We start from the raw sequence: 18692 nt of genomic DNA on the forward strand, positions 1-18692 counted from the left end.
TACATTTTATAGAGGAGAAAACTGAAGCCAACATAGGTTAAATAATTCTCCCAGTTTATTTGTAATGAGTTGAGGGAGCTGGGATTTAAACCCAGGCAGGCTGACTCTAGAGCCCAAATTTTTAACCTAAACACAATTCTGCTATATACTAACTAAAATAAAACCTGTGCAATCTGTGGGGTTCCTTTGGCTTTAGACTTTCCTTATAAAGGACCTTTCTATGTCTGTCCGTGCTGCATAGGAGTAGGGATGAAAGACAGTAGTGGTTTTAAATGTGGCCTTTGTCTTGGACACTTCCTGGGTTTCAATTCTGGATGTGTCCTTTACCAGAGTTGTGGCAAGTGACCACAGATGATCACATCTGTTGCTTTTCTCTAAATGGGCATAAGAACATTGGATTCAGAGAATTGGGGGTGAGAAAGGGATGAATGAGAGGTGACGTGTATGTATGTAGCTTGGCACAGTATCTGGGCCATACTCAGCCTTCAATAAATAATTGTTAACTTACAGCATCCTTTATAGTAACCCTCAGTGGAAGAGGAAATAAATGCTTCAGAGTTGCAGAGAGCATAACCCCAAACTCCAATCCTGAGCAACATTTTTATCGTTTTATTTTACAGATTCATGCACACTTAGCATTATACTCTATTACATATATAATGTTAAAATTACGTGATATTTGGAATTACTTATTTCCAGAACTTATTTTTTAAGTGTGCTATGTATCTCCTTGGCTAACGGTCAAGATTATATAGCAGCAAATCTCTATCCATCTTGAAAAACTGGGTTGTAGCACATGCAATAGAATGGGACTGATTTGCTCATATATAGATGTCATAGAGTTTTAAGGTAGCAAAAGTTTGCTAGCGTTTTTTAAGCTTTCTGTGTGTGGTGGGCACAGATGGTGTCATACACAAACCACCTTTACTTCTTGAAGTGATTTGTGGTAATAATTCACAGCACTTTGACTGGTAGGCTTTGCTCCTCACTGGTTTCCCCACCTGTATGCTCTGGGGTAATGACTCACAGGCATGACTTTGCCTTTAGTTGATGCTAACTGTGATGCTAAGCCTTCTGGCTCTTGTCCGTGTGATTAGACGGAAGCTAGTCTGTCCTGCTTTTATCCAGGCTTCTTCGTTCTCAGTCTCCAGAGAGCAAATGCCTTCCCCACCCCAAACCCTAAAAAAAAATCTCTTGAACCAGAATCCTCCACTCAGGCTGTGGTTCTAGGGAGGCCAATGTAAGACATAAAGACTTAATATTCACATAGAATGTTGTAAACTCTGTTAAAAAAAGACAAACATTTACAGTTTAAGCATTTTAAGAGAGAAGGGTTTAAATGCTCAGATTTTTTTTTACTTTTTTATTTTTGAGTAGTGTCTATCCTGGTGTTTCAAAATGTACTAATGTACTACTGGTGGTGTATGAAATGGTCGTACGTGGAAGATTGTTCCCTTTTGATTAGTGTAGTTTTAACTTTATGTTAATACCCTTTAGATAAAATATACAGCTAATATGCCAAACATGTGACTTCGTATTTATGATTGCTTAGGAGAAGGAAAAGTTGGAATTTATATTTAAATTTGATTTTTAAAAATTATTTTATTTCTTTAAATTTTTTTTGAAATTTATTTATTTACTTATTTTTTAATTTACATCCAAGTTAGTTAGCATATTGTACAACAATGATTTTCAGGAGTAGATTCCACTGATTCATCCCCTATGTAGAACACCCAGGGCTCATCCCAACAAGTGTCTTCCTTAATGCCCCTTAGCTGTTTAGCCCACCCCCCCCCACATCCCCTCCAGCAACCCTCTGTTCTCTGTATTTAAGAGTCTCTTATGTTTTTTCTCCCTTGTTTTTATATGATTTTTGCTTTCCCTCTCTTGTATTCATTTGTTTTGTATCTTCAATTCCTCATATGAGTGAAGTCATACGATATTTTTCCTTCTCTGATTGGCTACTTTCATTTAGCATAATACCCTCTAGTTTCATCCACGTAGTTGCAAATGGCAAGATTTCATTCTTTTTGATTGCTGAGTAATACTCCATTGTATGTATATACACACACACACACATACATACTACGTCTTTATCCATTCATCTGTTGATGGACATTTGGGCTCTTTCCATACTTTGGCTATTGTCAATAGTGCTGCTATAATAAATTTGATTTTTAAAACATTAATTGCAGATTGCATATGGCAAATACGTTAAAGATATAAATTGATGTGTAAAATTTTAGGGAATACCTCTGATCCCATCAGTTCTTCTTGTCTATAGCCATCTGTCTCCTAAAGAACTAGAATCTGTTTTTGAATCTTGAGTAGGTGAAACAGACTGAGGGATAGTGAGAATTGATTTGGGTTAGCATGTGACAGTTTTGTACAGCCATGGTAACATCCAGCAAACGATTCTAGTAAATCCCAACCCATGGCCCCCTACAAGTTGCATAGTGCCATGATCCTGTTCCTGGCTGGGTTGTTCCCATCACTGGGCCCTGAAGGGCTTTGGGTCACTGCCTGTTTTGTAAGCTGTTCCTGCTGCCTGTTGTTACTGTCACTAAGTCTGAAAGCTTGCAATCCATTCCTCTAACTCTACATGGAAGAGTCAGAGCTGGTTTCTGCATATTAAAATCATGAACTCTAGCTGTTGTAACCCAAGCTCCTATTTTAGAGGAGGTACCCTTTGGTCTGTCTATTTTAGAAAGTTATGCATATTGTTTTAATTGAGTTCTGGTAAAGCTTTCCCACATACCACCTACACCTTAAAAACCTGAGAACATTCCAAGTGGATCTGCTGCTGACGTCTACAATTCTATCATTGGAGATTTTCAATTCCAGACTTTCTTATTTAGATATCCAAATCCTGAGGTGTGGTAATGTTCTATCGATAAAACCTGTGGACAGTGCAAAGAAGTTAAAAAAAAAGCATAAAATGTTGGAATGGTAAGTGAAGGTTCAATATAGAGGCCAAGATAAGTTTAGAAATATTGCAAAGGCCTGGTGGCCTGTTAATGTTACCGATACTTGGTCTATTAAGCTACAGATTTCCCCTCGCTATTCAAAAGTAGAAGGTTCCTTTGCTTTCCGCCCTTGCAGTTTATCAGCTGTAAGGGTGTAAAGCAAAGATGCAGTTATTACTAATTTATGTGGAAAAATTTTTGAACATTCCCAAGCCCCAAAAATAACCTCTCTCAGGCTTTTCTGATAGGACACATTTTGCTAACAGATGCACAAAATAAATCGAGATAAAGCACAGGTGGCTCTCGCAGTTCAAAACTATGGTGGCTTAATGCTGAGATGGTGTGTGATTCCCTTGGAACGAGCTCGTTTGGGGCCTCTCTCAGTGCTCAGGGTGTGCGCAGCCTCTGTAATACCTTGCTATAAAACTGACACTGAATGCTCTTTTTGCTTTTTGCCTTTTTTTGACAAAAGGGAAAATCGTCTTTGGATTTCTTTTGGGGTACTGACAATAAGTACTGAGGTAGATGTTTTGTAAAATCAAAGTCATGTACTCAAACTTTCAAAAAGTGAGGGGTACCTGTATTTGGAATGATTCGTAGCGCACTCTGCGTTCCGCCCAGTAGGAGCCTGTATTTTCCCATCTCCTCCCTTTAGACATGAGTCAATGGGGGAAAAACAATCCTGCATCAGAGTGCAGGGGCTAAGATATGATCTTTTGTCATGAAGGTCAGATGCACTAGCTAGGGCCTCATGGTGTCTTTAAATCAAGTGAATTTTTATACAGAATTGTTTATATATGTATATGTGTGAGTTTTGTGGAAAGGGGCCCATAAATGATAGTAGGTTTAAAGATTTTCCTGTTCACCAGAAGGTCAAGCACTGCTAGAAAGCATGGAAAATTTGTGAAACAGAACATGGAGAGAAAGAGGGACTACATTGTTCCCTGTAAAATACACACTCTTAAAAATAAAATAGATTTAAAGTTAATCATTAAATTTTTTCTTCATAATTCTGACATTTATTTAACCTCACTAAACTTTCTTCTAACCAAAACCACTATCTTACAAGCACATCTCTTAAACACAGCGTTTATCCACTGTCTTCTAAAACATGAATATTTTACAAAAATTATTGTGATAAAATATATATAACATAAAATTTACCACTTTAACCATTCTTAGTGTACCATTTAGTGGCTTTAAGCACATTTGCATTGTTGTGTAATCATCACCGCCATTCATATCCAGAACTTTTTCATTATCCCAAGCTGAAACTCTGTATTCATTCAATACTAACTCCCCATTCTTCCCTTAGCCCCAGTCCTGTTAGCCTCTTTCCTACTCACTGTCTCTATGAATTTGACTGTTCTAGCTAGCTCATATAATTAAATCATAATATTTGACCTTTAATGTCTGGCTAAACCATAATTATCTTCATTACATTCGGTAGGGTCCATGAGGACCTGAATTATTCTGGACTGTCAACATAATTTAATTCATAAGTTTTTGGTACACTCACTTTGTCTCTTGTACATTGTGAGAGTTCAAGAACAGTGTGGCATAGAGGTTGAGAACAGTCTTTGGATCCAGACATACGTGAGTTCTAATCCCAACGGTTCCAATAATTAGTTGTTCCCAACAATTCAACTAACTAGACTCAGTTACCTTATATTAAAGATGAGGAACAAAATGGATGTAGCTCAGAAATTGGTTTGAGAATTACATGAGATAATATTTCCATCTATTCCGTAAGTATTTTTATTTTTATTTATTTTTTTTTATGTTTACTTATTTTTGAGACAGAGAGAGACAGAGCATGAATGGGGGAGGGTCAGAGAGAGAGGGAGACACAGAATCTGAAGCAGGCTCCAGGCTCTGAGCTGTCAGCACAGAGCCTGATGCGGGGCTCGAACTCACAGACCGTGAGATCATGACCTGAGCTGAAGTAGGACGCTTAACCGACTGAGCCACCCAGGCGCCCCTCCGTAAGTATTTTTAAATGCCTATATTATTATAAGCCAGATAATACTTTAGGTATTGGGTGGATATGATGAATAATAAAGGAAAAGCCCATGCCTTCAGGGAGTTTGCAGTGTCTGGCACCTAATAAATGCTCAATAAATGTTAGTTGTAATTGTTACTACTCCACAGTATTTGAGCCCTAGTTAAAAAAAAATAAAACTGTTTTATCATATTCACCTATATGTTTAAAAGTTTCAAGCAGGGGCGCCTGGGTGGCGCAGTCGGTTAAGCGTCCGACTTCAGCCAGGTCACAATCTCATGGTCTGTGAGTTCGAGCCCCGCGTCAGACTCTGGGCTGATGGCTCAGAGCCTGGAGCCTGTTTCCGATTCTGTGTCTCCCTCTCTCTCTCTGCCCCTCCCCCGTTCATGCTCTGTCTCTCTCTGTCCCAAAAATAAATAAACGTTGAAAAAAAAAAAAGTTTCAAGCATTTTATCCTGTCCTTAAATACAGTACACAAGTCAGAATGTTATAATTTCCCTTTTAACCAGACTAGAACTTTTTATAACAGCAAATACTGCTGAGTGACAATATTGAACAATAAGATGGCAAAAGAGCATTAGGGTGAGTCCCTTTACTGAGAGGTTCTGAAAAACAAAAACATAATACTCAAGTGGTTGGGTGACCCAGAGAAGCTACATTCCACTTAGAAGTGTTGGAAATTCTTTGACAAATTGGTTTATATTTGAGAACTTGAATGAGTCTAAGATAGCCTTCATCTTCTTCTAGAAAAGGACAAATATGAAATAAGACCACTATTATTTCTTTAGGTCTTACTGAGATTTCTTTTTTGTAAGAGGATGTGAGTTTTCTGTAATAACATCATGCCTCGCATTGGATCACTAGATAGTTATAGGATAATCTAAGGCTGAGGGAGAGATTTTTATGACAAGCTTTATAATAGACTTTCAGTGTTTTTCAGGAAGAAAATCCCACTGAGGATAGAAAGTTTGTATTTTTCCTTTGACTATAACACATCACAATAAGGATGATACTCTGCTGATATTTAAGATTCATGTTTTCTGTAGGAGAACTTTAAGTGTTTTATTCTATATGGCACTGATACTGTGTATGAATGTGAAGCCAAAGGCGAAACTGGCATGTAGGTAATATTTACACAAATAGGAAAAAAATGTAAGCCTGTGATCCAGAAAATAACGAGTAATTATTATTTTTTTAAAATTTTTATTGAATTCCAGTTAGTTAACTTACAGTGTAATATTAGCTTCAGGTGTACAATACAGTCATTTAACACTTCCATACAATACCCAGGGCTCATTACAAGTGTCTTCCTTAACCCTGTCACCTATTACACCCATCACCCCACCCACCTCCCTTTTGGTCATTGTTAGCTTGTTCCCTGTAATTAAGAGTCTGTTTCTTGGTTTGCCTCTTTTTTCCCCCCTTTGCTCATGTGTTTTTTTCTTAAATTCCACCTATGAGTGAAATCAAATGCTGTTTATATTTCTCTGACTTATTTTGATTAGCATAATACTCTCTAGTCTATTCATGTCCTTGAAAATGGCAAGATTTCATTTTTTATGGCTGAGGGATAGTCCATTGTGTGTGTGTGTGTGTGTGTGTGTGTGTGTGTGTGTGTGTGTGTACATGTCACATCTTCTTTATTCATTCAGCAGTCAATGGACATTTGGGCAGTTTCCATAATATGGCCACTGTAGGTAACACTGCTATAAAAAGCAGGATACATGTAACCCTTCTAATTAGTATTTGTGTATGCTTTGGGTAAATACGTAGCTGGGAAATTACTGGACTTTTTAATGTTTATTTATTTATTTTGGGGAGAGAGAGAGAGAGAGAGTGTGAGCTGAGGATGACCACAGAGTGAGGGAGAGAGAGAATCCCAAGCAGGCTCCACGCCATCAGTGCAGAGTCCAACGTGGGGCTCAAACTTACAAACCATGAGATCATGACCTGAGCCTAACTGAGGAGTTGGATGCTTAACCAGCTGAGCTCCCCAGGCTCCCCAAGGTAGTTCGGTTCTTAACATTTTGAGGAACCTCCATACTTTTTTGCATAGTGACTATCCCAGCTTGCATTCCCACCAATAGTGCAAGAGCGTTCCTCTTTCTGCACATCTAACACCAGTTGTGTCTTGTGTTGTTGATTTTAGCCAGTCAGACAGGTGTGAGGTGATATCTCACTATAGTTTTGATTTGAATTTTTCTAATGAAAAATGATGTTGAGCATGTTTTCCGGTGTCTGTTGGACATTTGTATATCTTCTTTGGAAAAATGTCTATTCATGTCTTCTGCCCATTAAAACATTTTTTAATGTTTTATTTAATTTTGAGAGAGAGAGAGAGAGAGAGAGAGAGAGAGAGAGAGAGAGAGAGAGAGAGAGAGAATGAGTGGAGGAGGGGCAGAGAGAGAGGAAGATACAGAATCTGAAGCAGGATCCCGGCTCTGAGCTATCAGCACAGAGCCTGACATGAGGCTTGAGCCCATGAACCATGAGATCATGACCTGAGCCAAAGTCAGATGCTTAACCCACTGAGCCACCCACGCGCTCCATCTTCTGTCCATTTTTAACTGGATGATTTGCCTTTTGGGTGTTAAATTTTACAAGTTTTTATGTATTTTGGGTATTGACCCTTATCAGATATGTCATTTGCTAATATCTTCTCCCATTCTGTAGGTTGCGTTTTAGTTTTGTTGATTCTTTCCTTTGCCGTGCAGAAGCTTTTTATTTTGATGAAATCCCAATAGTTCAGTTCTGCTTTTGTTTTCCTTGCCTTAGGAAACATATCTAGAAGTAAGTTGCTACAGCTGATGTCAGAGAGGTTACTGCCTGTGTTCTCTTCTAGGATTTTTATGGTTTCACGTCTCCCATTTAGGTCTTTAATCCATTTTGAATTTATTTTTGTGTTTGGTCTAAGAAAGTGGTCCAGTTTCATTCTTTTGCATGTTGCTGCCTAGTTTTCCCAACACCATTAGTTAAATGGACAGTCTTTTTCCCATTGTGTATTCCTCCCTGCTTTGTTGAAGAAACTGGTAATTATTGACCTGTGATTTTTTTCCTGAGTGTTTTCAGTTTTACATGATTTTGGCACTGTCTAAAGATGATTTTATATTCCCTTATATTTTGATTTGAATTAAAAATATTTCACACTAATTATGGATTACCTAACATTCACAAACCTAATTCTTTACTTTGTGAAGGCAATTGTGTTTGCTCTTTGCTATCCATTGTCTGTCCTGTGAGTTAATTTTATGTCAACTTGTCGAGGCCACGGTACCCAAATACTTGGTCAGACACTAACATGAATGTTACTGTGAAAGTATTTCTTAACATTGAAATCTGTAGCCTCTCAGTGAAGCATATTTCTTTCCATAGTGTAGGTGGGCCTCATTCAATCAGCTGAAGGCCTTAATGGAAAACGAGACAGATCTCCCTAGAGGAAGAGGAAATTTTGACAGCAGGATGTCTTTGGACTTGAGCTACAATATTAACTCTTCCCTGGGTGCCCATCCTGCAAGCTGACCCTGAAGATTTTGAACTTGTCAGCCTCCACAATCATATGTATCAACAGTACATTATACCGTGTATGCATGAGTCATTCTTGAAACAGAAATCTTCCTAGGCTTTAACTTTGGACAATTTACTGAAAACTCTTTTTGCTAGGGCTATACCAGACATAGTTCAGGTATATTTGGAAGACTGGCTGTACAAAAACAAAAAAACGATGTGTGTGTGTGTGTGTGTGTGTGTGTGTGTGTGTGTGTGTGTGTTTGTGTGTACATAGATAGATTAGCAAATACAGCTATGTTATAACTTTAACTGACGTTTCTGATTTTTCCTGTATATTAATTTTTTCCTCCATCTCCACATTTTCCTATAGGTGACATCTGATACCATAATAAAATGTAGTCTTTAATGTTTCTAATATTTTTTTGCAATCAGGTTAAAACAGATACTCTTTCAGTCTAATGAAGAAACATGCTAGCAAAAAGTTACTCTCAATGTTAAAATTCCAGTTATTGTTTAGACTCGTAAACATGAGGGCACCTAAGGGGTTACAAAGAATGCTGTGGGAGAAGAGAGATTATGAGAACATAAAACAATTTACTGCACTCAAAAACAAAAAAAAAAGTTTTTTTTGTTGATCTACGGGGATAGCCTTCTGAAGGGAGTATAAACTGAACTACTCTCGTTCTAGAGATAGAGTTTAGCGTATCAATATTAAACCTAAAATAAAGAAATTATGTCAAAATCACCCCCCTTCGATTCCAGTTAGTCATGACCAACTAATAACAAGGGCATTTGGTTGTAGACTCTATCACTTACCCCTTTCATGACGAGTGATGCCCAGTTGGTATCATGCAACTCAAAATACATGCTAGACAACAAAGGCATAATGGTGAAGAAATCAGTGTTGGCTTTCAAGGTCTTTAGAAACTTGTGACATCCTCCTGTTAATTGTTCTCATTTGCATCCATTTGCTTTTTTGGAGTTAATACTGCAGTCTAGGGACAATGGATTATATATATTCATATACCTCACAATGTCAGGCACACATATATGCATGCACATAAACACATAGTTGGATGAATTTTCAGTGCTGCCAAATAATGCATAAATCTTCTCAAATTTATTAGCTTAAAGCAATAATCGTTTATTATTTCTCATGTATCTCTGAGTTGCCTGTGGGTTGGTTGGTCTTTGGGCTTAGCTGGATGACTCTGCTGATCTATGCTGGACTCGGCTGGGTGGTTTGGCTCTCATTTATATGCTTTTCTTATGCCCAAAAAGAGAGCTTGGCATGTTCTCATCAGAGGCAGAAGTACAGTAGGATAAGTCTAATCACACATTTCAAGTCACTTACTGTGACATCTGCCAGCTTCACGTAGGTCAGAGCAGTTCACAAAGTTATATCCAGGGTCAAGGGGGATGAACAGTGTTGCAAAGTTACAGTTTAGGTTTGGATGTATAATTCCATTACTGGGGGAAGAAGAGGTGAAAACGTGAAAGAATCTGCCACAAACATAATTAAGAACAAACACAGGTAAGTGTATGCAGATGTCTGCAAACTGTATATATGTGCATTCTCCAGAATAACTTCCAAAAGTAAAAGTTTTGGTCTTTTATGACATTGAGTATGCTGATATGCAGACATTCAAAAATATCTCTCAATATAAGAACTGTTTAGCATCTTTTAATGAAACTGCAAAGCAGTACATAGTAGTCTATAAAAGGTGGCACAACTTTTATAGGATCCTGTAATTCAGAGCTTTGTGGAGTGACAAAATTGTTCTTATGCCCCTGCTAGAATGTATTAGGATTTTCCTCGATGTGGAATTTTCAGAGTAAATGCAGATCAAGAGACAGACTCTTCTCACAGCCCTTAGTGGAACATACTAGAGAAAATTCGCTTTTTATGTCCAATAACTCAATTTTACACCTCACTTTGTAGACTACACATCTGGTAAGAACAACCAGTAGGACACAGGAAAATAAAGGGCCTAAATATATATAATCGTTTTCTTTTGTATAATAACATCTTACATGCATTAAAATATTTTAAAAAGTATTTTCACATGTCTGGTTGGCTATTCATATAAGATCATTAATATACACAAGAGAGTCATATCTTCATTTCCATATGAAGAAATTCAAGTTCTAGTCAATGAAATTAAGAGCTCATCTTAAGTCGTTTTAGTAATTAAGGATACATTTGACTGCAAATAAAGGTAGTCAATTCAAAATGGTTTAAACAATTAAACAGATTAATTGGTGCATGTAAACTGAAGCCGAGACGTAGATTGAGATAATCTCTGGTTTAATAAGAGCTTGACTTCTCTGTGATTGCTATGGGTCTTTCTCCAAATACTGGTTTTATATTTTCACCCTATTCACAAGATGGCTGCCAGTGGAACTGAGGCTCTGTGCTTTCTGATTTAAATTTACTAATAGTACTGAGCTCTCTGCTCACTGAACCATCCCTGAATCGATCTCAAAGGCCCTGCAGTGCCATGTAGTGATTGGCCAATGTAGTGATTAGCCAGCGTAATGTAGTGGTTACACATATGAATCCCTGTGGCCATGAATTGGAGTTTATACCAAACTCCATTTTAGTTAAGATTGAGCTCTTGTGTTTGAGAAGAGTACTCACCCATAATTGAATGAATACTATATGGGAAGTAAATACGAATTCAATCAAAGGAGATGGTAAAGAAGGAGACATAAAGCTAATAAACAGATATAAGATAAAAATCGGGCCTTCACACACCTTTCTTCAGTGACTTTTTCACTCTAAAATAATGTATCTTTTATTGATTAACACACATTTTGTAATGGATTGTCTTTTAAATCTTTATTTCTTTTATCCATTGTGTGAATAGTAAGGTGGAGCACATTTCTTTTTTCTTAATTGTTTGTTAAGGTTTATTTATTTTTGAGAGAGAGAGAGAGATACAGAGAATGAGCAGGGGAAGGGCAGAGAGAGAGAGAGGGAGACACAGAATCCGAAGCAGGCTCCAGGCTCTGAGCTGTCAGCACAGAGACTGATGTGCGGCTTGAACTCACAAACTGTGAGATCATGACCTGAGCCGAAGTTGGACGTTTAACCGACTGAGCCACCCAGGTGCCCTGCACATTTCTTATTATAAGGTGATAACTCTGTTAATATTTTTTTATTTCTTGACCATTTGTTGAGATTTTTTCTATGAAATTCAAGTGAAGACAAAAGCTTGGCTACTTCTGAGTTACTGTATTTCAATATTATCACATACTCTGATATTATTACTTGTCATCTTTTTCTTATAAAATCTTTCACTAAAGTAAATGGGCATTTATTTGATTGATTCATGTGGACAAATTTCTTTTTTTCTTAAGTAAGCTCTACACCCAACATGGGGCTTGAACCCACAACCGCAAGATCAGGAGTTGCATGCTCCACGGATCGAGCCAGCCAGCCTCTGGGAAAATTCTTTTTTATTTCATGGCAGCTTGATTTGGAAGACATATCAAATCATACATTACAGTGCCATTTTCCCCAAAGATTGCTCTTCCATGTCAGCAAATGCACATTTTGTTGGGGATAAATCACCAAAATGTTTGTGGCTACATATACATTATCTATGAAACATTGTTAATGGCTGCCATCTTTGGTGCCAACATGATTTTATGCTGGACACTTTAAGGACAGTTTCCGGCCCAAAGCCTTTGGTCATTTTTCAGAGGCCCCATTAAATTTTCCAGGCTACTTAGAATACCATTTAGTAAATTGCTGCCTCAGGGCACTAGATGATGATTTTATGGTTTAAAAAGTTAATATACTCAAATCGCCTGACTTAACTAAAATGCCTAATTACACACACACACACACACACACACACACACACACACACACACACCGAGCCTTACCATAACTTCAGCCACTAAAATTTACTGTGAGAGTAAAAGTTTATGGGGGTTCCAGGACATATGAAAATAATAATAATTTAGTTTTCAACACTAAAGGGACTCCACAGACCATGGTATCAACTTTCCTCATCTTAAAATTTTTTTTTCAATGTTTATTTATTTTGGGACAGAGAGAGACAGAGCATGAATGGGGGAGGGGCAGAGAGAGAGGGAGACACAGAATCGGAAACAGGCTCTAGGCTCTGAGCCATCAGCCCAGAGCCTGACGCGGCGCTCGAACTCACGGACCGCGAGATCGTGACCTGGCTGAAGTCGGACGCTTAACCGACTGCGCCACCCAGGCGCCCCATCTTTCCTCATCTTAAATAGGAGAAAAAGGAGTCACAGAATTTATGTGACTCCTTGATACTCTAGTATTTTGAAAGGATCTAACTCTCAGAACTCCAAAAATGTGCATACATTGAGGAGTAATTATTTCTTTTCTCCTCTTCCTCCTGATCCTCCTACAGCTTCTCCTTCTTATTCTTTTTTGCAAAAAATAAAATGTTCCCAAATTATGTTTGAGGTTGGAAGTATAATGAACCAGGGGCCAATGCTAGCAGTCTAAAATTGATCATTGCTGTGAAGGAGCAACAGCATTTCACATATCTCTGTATCTTTTTTAAAAAACAAAATCTCTTAATTTCCAAAAAAAGTGTGGTTATTGCACAGGTTATAGTTCTCAAGGCAAAAAATAAATCCATAAAGAAGTGACTGCATTGAGCTATAATTGGGCTGATCGAGTTTTGATTTAATATTACTCCTTGCCCATAGCATCCAATCTTGCTGTCTCTAGGCATTGTCCTTTTCTTTCACCGATTTGACATTTTCTTTTGACCTTAAGTTCTTAATGTTCCTTTATTTTGTAAATGCTTCATTTTTCATGTGATCAAAAATGGAGCCTTTTAAATAAGGACACCTGTCATGCTGTTGGTTCATAGTAAAATCAGCACTGTAACCCAGACATCACGCTTCCCTGTCTGGTTACAGTCCCTTTGTATAATAAGATTTAAAACAATAAAGTTAGTGTTGTTCCATGAGAATCCCAAAACCCAATTTTTCAGCATCTTTTGTTATACACAGTTCTGTTCTTTTTCCCCTATAACATTTTTATCTCTATCACTAAAAATACATAAATAAAAATATATAAAATCAATCTTCTCTGAGTCTCTGTCTGGCTATATGCTTCTCTACTCTCTTTATATGCTACATTCCTTAAGAAATAATCAATGTTCTCTGTCGTTATTGCAATTCATTTCTTCCCTGACCAATCCACTAAACCTGGCCTCATTGAGTTAATAATGATCTTTTTATTTCACAGATCAAATGAATACTTTTCTATCCTTAAGTTATTTGGTCTCTCTAGAGCAAATGACCTTTTTCTGAAAATTTTTTCACCTTTAAAAAGAAAACGTATTCTTGGTCTCTCCTCTACCTCTTAGATCAGACTTCTGTAGCTACCACCACCACTCCCTGTCATGTATACTCTAATGATTTTTTTCTATATCTCACAATTTATTTCTCTATATGCGTAACCTTCTCATTGGCTGCAATCCTACCTGTACAACTATGACTTTCACATACGTGCCGAGACCAGTGGTTCTCAGCCAGGGAGATTTCACCCCCACAACACGTATTTGGAGACATTTCTGGTTGTCACAACTGAGGAATGGGGTGTTAACTAGGATCTGGTGTGTAAGGACTGTGGATGATCTAAACCTCTATAGTGCATCCCATAGTGAAGGAATATGGAGGTAGAATGTCAGTTGTGCCAAGGTTCAGAAACTTTAATCCAGACCACACCTTTCCTCAGTTCCCAACTCTATTCAATTGCTTAGCTGATGTGTCTACAACAAAGATGTTCCACAGAGGCTTTGGACTTAACATATCTATCAGTAAATTTAACATAATTTGTGCCCAGTCAATTATCTTATAGCACCTGGTTTTAGATAATGAGCTTCCCTTTCAACCCTTCCAACTGTATAACTCATTTCATTGCTGGGAATTTATTTCTTATTTAATATTATAACTGTAATTTATGTTGATACCTTCTATTGATGATAACTAATATCCACTGTGTGACTTTTCTTAAACTTGTGGTCCCTGTTTTTAGAGAGGAGGTTCCATTCAAACTCATTGTCAGATGGAGGTCACATACATATATGTTTATATATGTGACTAGGTGGTGAACTATTTGGGGAAAGTATTGTCTACTCCATCATTTTACTTTCAATTTGTCAATTAGGCATATCACAATTTCCAGTAATCAGACTAATTTATGCAGCTCTTCTCCAAAGAAGACTTTTGAAAAGTTGTTAAATGAGGCACGTACCACCAGTTTCTTTTGTTGGGAACACATGCGCATGTGCGCATACACACACACACACACACACACACACATAATGGATATATACACATATGGGGTATATGTATGTGTCTATATATATAATGTCTGCGAGTGACATAATGTAACTGCAAGATTGGTACCTATAGCTTTAGAATGATATTTCTTAAAGGATGCTTGACTATATAGAATGAGGATCTGAGCATAGTATCATAGAATCTGCATTTTGAAGCAAGACAAGGTCGTTTTCTATGAGTTCATGTTAGAGAAACAATTACTTTACCAAGGTCCAGAAAAATCACAAAAGAGCATATTACCATTTCACTAATTGGCTACTCCCCCATTGTATCTACTGAAGAGCTGCCATTCCCCCTCTGTCAGTACAGTAGGGCTGTTAGCAGATGGGCCACCGATAACTAATTTGTAGACTTTCAGACTACCAGTTTGGAGAGTGGGCTTTTGTTATGAATGTTTTTTTGAGACCATACTGAGAATCTTTTGGCATCACTCAAACTCACATCCATCCTCTGGTTGCTAATAATAGTGCTTTTGCTTTAGATGGTCACAAAATTGATCAAAGTCTCAAAGAATCAGTTTAAGAGTTGAAGGTGAAAACTTCCTTATATGTAGAAGGACATTTTCGTTCTTTTCTTTTTTTTATTCTTATTTTTGAGAAAGAGAAAACGAGAATTCAAGCACAAAAATGGGGGATGGGCAGAGAGACAGGGAGACACAAACTGAAGTGGGCTCCAGTCACTGAGCTGTCACCACACAGCCCGACACGGGGCTTGAACTCACAAACTGGGAGATCGTGACCTGAGCCAAAGTCTGATGCTTAACTGACTGAGCCTCCCAGGTGCCGCCTTTTTTAAAATGTTTACTTTTGAGAGAGAAAGAGAGAGAGAGAGAGAGAGAGAGAGAGAGAGAGAGAGAGAGAGAAAAGAACACGAGTGGGGAGGGGCAGAGAGACAGGGAGACAAAGAATCCGAAGCCAGGAACATTTTCTGATCTGAAGGCACATCACTTATATACCTGAGGTGATTTTTTTCTCAGCCCTTTCCCTTTCCCTTTCCCTATCAACATATGTTCCTATATTAAGTCAGTCAATTGGTGCACTTCATTGCATTTAATTCCTTCATATAGCCCTTGGGGCTTCTAAGAACATGAGTGCATCAGTCCATCGGTGCAACGTGGTAGAGTGGAAGGGATCCTTGTTTAGGGAGCTGGGTACCTTCTGTTTCAGCTCTGATGCTGATACTCCTAGCCTTACCTAGTCTAAGTCTGCATTGCCCCACCCCCCTTTTTTTATGGTGGTTAGAGCAGACTAATTCTGAGCTTTTTTTTTTTTTTTGAAGCATTCTGAGGTCTCATTGATCTGGGGAAAGTAGACTATGAACATGGGAATAGTATGAGGCAATAGGGATGCCAGCTCTTTTCCATATCTGACCTGGAGTTTGTTAATTGCATGGTATAAACAAACTTTACTACTATATAGAAAATGTTAAAATCTTCTTAAAGAAAAATAGATAAAATGCTCTTAGATACAGATCAAATGGAGAGAGAAAGAACTAACAAGAATACTGTGAGCCCAAACTATTTAATTCAGTCTTAAAAACCAGTTTGTGAGAAATACATTGTTACTCCTATTTCCTGATGAAGAGACAAAAGTTCAGATGTAATGAATAGCTTCCTTAAAATAGCTTATTATAATAGTTGGTGAATTTTTCTTTAAATCCAAGTCTGTCTGGCTCAAAGCCTAATTTTTTTCCACTAATATGTTATCAGTCTGGGAATAATGATAAAGTGAGTTTGACTGAGGATTCGAAGGTAGGTAAGGGAGTGTTATGACAATAGCAATGTTGGCAAGATGGATAGGACCATGGTAGACTGTAGATGCCAGAATAAGAATTTAGATTTTTTTAGTATTAATGCATTTTTGTGTATGTATATGTGTATTTATACCCTATCAGTAGTAGAAAATATTGATGAGAAAAGGTCAACCTGTTTTAATAAAAATATTTGAAATAAATTCAAAGAAATATATATACATATGTGTATACACATGCATATATTTTTGTATGCATAAATATATATATATATATATATATATATATATATATATATATAAACATTGAATTTTGTCTTTACAAAATGGCAGTTTGGGGTGGGAAGATGACAATATAAGAAGTTCATTACATGAACACTCTTCAGGCTACACCGTATGATACAGATTTGAGGGATAAAGATTTGAGACTGGGGCACCTGTTAAGGGACTCTTAAAATAGCTCAAGCAAGAAATAATGAGAGTGTAAACCAGGGTGTCAGCCTTGGGAATGGAGAGGAGGGAATAGATGGGGGACATTATGAGCCATAATGGTAGTTCATGTAATCAGCTTCTTTGGAAAGTTTCCAAATCAGACTCACTTTAGTGAAACCTCAGAACATTATTCTTAGGCACTTGTACACCTTCTCAATATGAGAACTAACCAGGTTCTTCTGTAGTACCTAAAGACTATAACTAAACTCATCCAACTTATAAAAAAAAGTAAAGGTTAAAGAGGCAACTTAATTGGACCATGAGAGGGCTGTCCATTTATGGTCAGAACTTCCCCTTTAAAGGAAAGCACATCCAATGGCAATGCTTGTAGTACCTTTGGAAATAGGAATCTTTGGACAAGGTTATTCTAACTTCACTAATTCGTTGCCACCACCTGCATTAATGGACATACTGCCATCTTTCCCCTTCTAGTCCCAGACATATGTGGCCACATTGCACAAAGTGCACAAATTGCCCACTAAAGTCAATGAAACTTATGGCCTCTGCCTATGTGGTGGCTGGATTATTATTATTATCGATCCACTTGGCTGCATCTTGTCACTGTGTCACAGCTGGCTTGCAGTACTAGGGAAGAGCTATTATATATGCAGAATCTTGAAAGCTAAGGGGAAAAGTGAGAAAAAAACCACCCCATATTAACTACTCGATACCCTGCTGTGCTTTGGTGTAGGACAGATGCTGGTGAGGAAGTTGAATTCATAGTTTGGCGGGGAGTGCTGGCATCAGAGAAAAAAAAATTATTTAAATTTTAATGAACGGTGGATAAGTGTTTTAGATTATGTGAACATTCAATTTAAAAGTTAATTTTGGAGTGCCTACCCCAGAAATCACATAGTCTAAAATCATTCTAATAAGAGTTTGGCTGTGACTAAATTCACAGTTAAAGGAGAGATGTTACTCTAAATTTAGTCTCATTTTTGGATCATGAAAATTCTTAGATTGGGTCATACGCACCATGGTGCCGAGTAGTGCTTAATTAACTTAATGGGCCAAGACTTCATTTTGCATGATCTTTATGGGATTTGTGAAAATATTGGTAGTGGAGATAGCAGGAACCAAAGTCAAGAACATGCCACCAGGTGGCGCTTAAGTACTTTCTTTTTCCACCTGTCATTCAGTCAAATCAGGATCTATTGATGTCCACAAGAAGCATAACATTAGATACTCATCTCCATATGGATAACATTAAACTTCTTAAAACGTATTAGAAATAATATTCTGATAATAATTATAGATCTGTTATAGATATAGATAGTCTTTTTAGTGAAGCAGACCACATTACACACACATAAAGGGGACAAATGTTATCACGTAACAGTGATAATGTCAAAATATTGTTGAGTGCTTACTCCATGTGAAGCACAAAGTTCATTAACACATTTCATTATCTCACTTCTCACATTATTAGCCCCTGTTAATTATGTCAATCCTCACAATAGACTTATGAAGTAGGTACTGTTATCATTCTTTTTGTAGAGAGGAAGTGGAAACTCTGAGAGGTTAATCAAGGTTACATAATTGGTTAGTCCCAGGGCAAATATTGTAATCCAGCTATCCACTCCAAAGACTTACTGCTTGACCAATGTGTCCATCTGCCTCTGA

General features: G+C 37.5%; 1 long non-coding RNA gene across 1 annotated transcript in view; it reads left to right on the forward strand.

Annotated features, from left to right (window-relative positions):
- Positions 1-11354, forward strand: part of LOC123383759 — a 105270-nt gene extending 93916 nt beyond the window's left edge. Inside the window, exon 5 of the long non-coding RNA XR_006593919.1 lies at positions 8341-11354. This is a non-coding gene — a long non-coding RNA (uncharacterized LOC123383759). The remainder of the gene's footprint in view (positions 1-8340) is intronic.
- Positions 11355-18692: the final 7338 nt, after the last annotated feature.

This window comes from Felis catus, chromosome A2 (assembly GCF_018350175.1).
Source record: "Felis catus isolate Fca126 chromosome A2, F.catus_Fca126_mat1.0, whole genome shotgun sequence".
Lineage (NCBI taxonomy): Eukaryota > Metazoa > Chordata > Mammalia > Carnivora > Felidae > Felis > Felis catus.